Genomic DNA, 4760 nt, shown 5'->3' with positions numbered 1-4760 from the left:
GTGAATTTGCGGCTAAATCTCTGAAGATTTCCGAATTTTAATCATCTCTGAATGCCTCTCTAAGTCCGGAGCTTGATATATCATTATCCAGCTGATCTGAAAATCTCTGCACCAAATAAACAAGAAAGAAACACATTCTAGAGGTTTGCCACGCTGCCAACAAGTATACATACAAGCACGCACAGCCTGCCACAAGATAGTTTGGTCATTACAAAAAAGGATGCACCGGCTACAAAATTATCTGACGACACTTTCAAACAAGCTACATTATTCACATATTTTACCAATGCCAACTTCTCATTTTCTACTGCACAGATAATGTACTTGGTACTTACAGGTTATCTTGTCATAATAACACCAAACTAAACGAGTCTGGTATATTTTTATAATGTACTACAGCAGCAAGTCAAGAAATAAATCACCATCCTTGTTGGATGGCTACTAAATCACAGAATATATCGAAGACTAGGGTGATACTTCACATAGGAAGCTGTGGAAATGGTGTATACAAGCCTTCGTTCCACATTACTTGTCGCTGACTTCGTAGTTTGTACAACTAAGGAGCAGTAGTATATTTCAAGTAAAAGGCAGTTTTTACTAAATCTCCCTTCAGCTTAATACAATAGAAAAGATTATAGGGGCTAGTCTGCTTCCTCGCGAGTCCATAGCAGAGCAAGACAACTGAGTTAAGAAGTTAACAAGCATCAGACAACAGACGTAGCTTGACAAATAGAATAGACGTTCTTTTGCATGGTAATACGTGTCTAACTTATATCACAAAGATCATAGTAAAATAGACTCTTTGGCTAAATCGAACTAGTATATATTGCCTAAAAAGGGGCTACTTTCACCAGACAGACAGATGGAGACGGAGAGATGGAGGTCGGGGTTTCAGAGGCCATGGCAATGAGTTTGTGTTGTATGTTATGGCATGTGGATCACATGTTTGACCAATACATGTACTTCTCTGGTCAATCAATAATAGGTGGTTTAGACTTAATATTAAAAATATTCCACTTGGTCGAACGAACAAACTGATTTTGTTTAAGTCTTGTTTTTTTTTTTTTTGCGCGGATTGAAGTCTTGATTTTCCCTTTGCTGTTTCGCTACAAAACTGAATCGATGATGAAATGCCTGAAATCTGACCGGCGTAATTCAGCCTGGACACGGTCCGGTCCGGTCCGGTCCCGGTCCGAGCCGGCGTTTGGACCGGCCGCCGGCGGTCCGGACCGGACCGGACCGAGCTTGCCAGCGGTCTGTATTTTCAGGACCGGACCGAAGTGATGCCAGCTCGGTCAAGCTTTTCCGGCTCGTTGGGACCGAGCCAACTTGTCCTTCCAGCTTCTGTTTAGTGCCTATTTAGCTGCAGGTCTGGTGTTAGTTACACATAAAGAGCGCCATGTTCACCACGGAGAGTAGCAGCAGCAACACGTAGTAGTAGTCGAGGTGCGAGTCGTTCAGGTTGTCACCGATCCAGCTCTTGCCGGCGCTCGCCCTGGTAGCCCGGTCGACAAACGTCACAAGCAGGCTGTTGAGGAAGTTTCCGACGCCGAGCCCGCTCGTGTAGAAGGTGGTTCCCATGCTCTGCATCCCCTCCGGCGACTGCCCGAGCTGCCCGCCAGGCGGCGCAGCACGTCGGGGTCGCCGAGCTGCATGAGGCTGCTGGCGATATCGGCGCAAAAATGGAATCGCGAGTGGACGGTGATCGCTGGAGACACGACCGGAGGGGAGGGAGACAAACACAGAAGTTGTTCCGGCGCTCGAACACCATGGACGGTGAACTGGCATGGTCGAGAACTCGCGAACGGCTTCAGTGCACGCACGGCAGCGACGGCAAGCGGAAAAAAGAGGCTATGGGGCACAGGGAGGAGAGGAAGGAAGGTGAGGGGAAGCTCCTGGACATGATGGTTCACTCAGGGGACGCCGGTGGCGACGACGACGAAGCACGGCGGCGGCGGTGAATGCGCTTTCTCGGTCCGCCGAGCGGTCCCGGTCAAAAACCGGACCGGACCGAGTGCTGAGCGGGCCTAATTTCCTGGACCGGACCGGCCAATTTTGCTAGCGGGCTGGGACTGAGCGGTCCGGTCCTCCTCGGGCCACGAGCGGGCCAAAAAGCCCGCTCGCTGCGTCCACCCTGAGGCGTAATTGTGTCGAAACACGCAAAATCTGAATCTGGTTTGCTATTACTGGTACGGTCGAATGGTATATGGCAGCCACATATCATCAGCCGTCAACTTCCAAATGTTGAAGTTGAAAGCTTCTTGGCCTTCAATTGACCCTGCCGTACGTCCACTCTGAACAATTCCAAGTCCTACCTGTTGATCATTGGGTCGTTAGATTAGTTTCCCTTTTTTTTGTTTTCTGGGAGGACGTGGAATAAATGTTTTTTGTATTTCTTATTCATGGGACTAGGAAGCCGTAGAACATTTCTTCGCTCTCGATTGCTTTCTGAAGGAAAAGAAGTTGCATGGCTTCTCCTCGTCTGCCGGCCGGACGTTATAATAGCAGAGAATTGGTCCAGTGAGCTATTATCACTCTTTTCTAGGTGTCGTGATCTCAGTTATTGTTTCTTTTGATAGTAAAAAAAAGACCGGTCGAACTATAGATAGAATCACGGTTTGAATAAAGTGACGGCGTTTTCAGAGATTTTTTTTTGAAACATAGACGCCAAATGCGTCCGGCTTTATAAATTAATAAAGCCAGTCAGGCGGTAACCATATAGTTCAACAGTCATCATCAAGCAAGGCCATCAGAACGGCCAAAAGAAAGGAGGTTCACCAACATGAGCACGCAGGCTGGCAGATCATCAGCACGCAGGCTGGCGTAACGAAAGTTCTAACTACAACGACGAGCAAAAGGTGCCGAGGATAACGAGATGCAAAAGATATCACTCTTGGGCTGCTACTTGGTGCCCTTCCGTCTGGATGCAGCGGATCTTAGCCATCGTCTCGGTCATGCGCTCCTCATCACGCGGTTTCCCCAACGGTGTCCAATTCTGCAAGAATAAGTTGCATTTGAGCAGAATATCAGCAAGGTGAGAAGGAAACTTCTTCTCAATGGTATTGCGAATAGTCCATAAAGACCAAAGCAGCGCCCCTATGCAACGCCATACGATCCGTGCACTAGCCCCTTTTTGTGAACGCAAGATATGTAAAAGATCGGCACCCGACGCTGGGTTCCAATTTTGCTGAAAAGCAGCTCTCACTGCGCTCCAAGCAAATCTGGCTAGATGAGAGTGGAAGAAGGCATGGCTAGCATCTTTGATACAGCTGCACAACACACATGATCCATCGGAGGGGCCGTTACGAATCACAATGTTATCCGCCATCGGGAGGCGGTTTTGAAACATCTGCCATAGGAATATTTTTATTTTCAACGGGAGTCCAGCCTTCCACAACCCCTGAGCTATGTACAGCACCTCGCCCTCGGTTAGTTTGCTATACAGAGACTTAACCGAGAACGATCCCGAGGAAGATAGCTTCCAAGAGACCTCGTCCGCACCCGGACTGGTTGAGCGATGACCGATCAAGGCCTTCACCTCATTCCATTCATTTTCCTTGTGCGGGAGGAGAGATCTAAGGAAGGTAACCGAAGGCGGAGAGGTCCGGAGCGCCTCGCCCACCAGCAGCTCCGTGTTAGAGGCAACTTGGAATACTGCAGGGTGACTCTGCCAAAGAGGAGAAGTGCCGATCCAAGAGTCCAGCCAGAACCGGGTTGACTGGCCGTCCCGGACCTGAAACTTAGCCCCTAAGGTGAAAGCGGGTCGCACAGCCTGGATCCCGTTCCAGAATGAGGAGCCCGATCGTTTTGCGGAGAAAACATTGCCGTTAGGGAAATACTTAGCCTTAAGTAGATCAGCACAGAGACCCGACTCATTTTGGGCTAGCCTCCACCACCATCAGGAAAGGAGGGCGACATTCATGAATTTGGAATTCAATATGCCCAAACCACAAGTATGCTGGCGGCCCGTGTATGCCGACGGCTGCTGTCGGCGTGGTCGTACCTAGGCCGACGGCCGTTCTGTGACGACGGTGGCTGTCGGCCTGTCTTGGGGTAGCCCGACGGCCTGGACCTGGCTGCCGGCATAGCTTTGAATAGGCTGACAGGGGCCGTCGGCATTGTTTCGGCCGTCGAGGTAGTCCCCTGTTCCGGTAGTGAAAGTGACATCTCTTGGCAGTTGTGAGAAACGGTCTTTCGTCCGATCTCATCTGCAAACATCAACGCACACACTATGAAGGGGAAAGGAGTATATGATCGGTCAGTGCATAAACCCTGATTTGGTGGGCAAGCTAGTGCGCTGGCTGGCACCGCGGCGCTCGCCATGGCGTTCATCGGTTCCGGCGAGGCCGGGGTCTGGGCGTCGGGCGCGGCCGTCTTCGGTGGGGTGCTGTTGGCGGCAGTGAACACGGTGGAGCACGGCCGGCAGATGGGCATGCTGTTCGAGCTGCTCCGCAACTTCGCCGGGTTCCACCGCAAGATCCAGGAGGACATCGAGGCCAAGCTCGGCGAGCCCAACGTTGAGTGGAGGGAGGGCAGCAAGGTGTTCGCGACCAAGGTGGCGCTAAAGCTCGTCCGGAGCCTGTCAGACCTGAAGCAAATCAGGAAGATGGCCTCGCCGTCCGTCAGAGATGAGGACAGGCGTATGCAACGACGACGGAAACGAGCTACTTAAATTTGTATGAACTGAAACAGCCTAGTGTGAGATGGTGGGTGTCTCAGCTCAGATCAAAACGAGAAAAAATAAGCCTACAACGACAGTA

Source organism: Triticum dicoccoides, chromosome 7B (assembly GCF_002162155.2).
Source record: "Triticum dicoccoides isolate Atlit2015 ecotype Zavitan chromosome 7B, WEW_v2.0, whole genome shotgun sequence".
NCBI classification, from domain to species: domain Eukaryota; kingdom Viridiplantae; phylum Streptophyta; class Magnoliopsida; order Poales; family Poaceae; genus Triticum; species Triticum dicoccoides.
Note: the sequence above shows the minus strand (reverse complement) of the source record.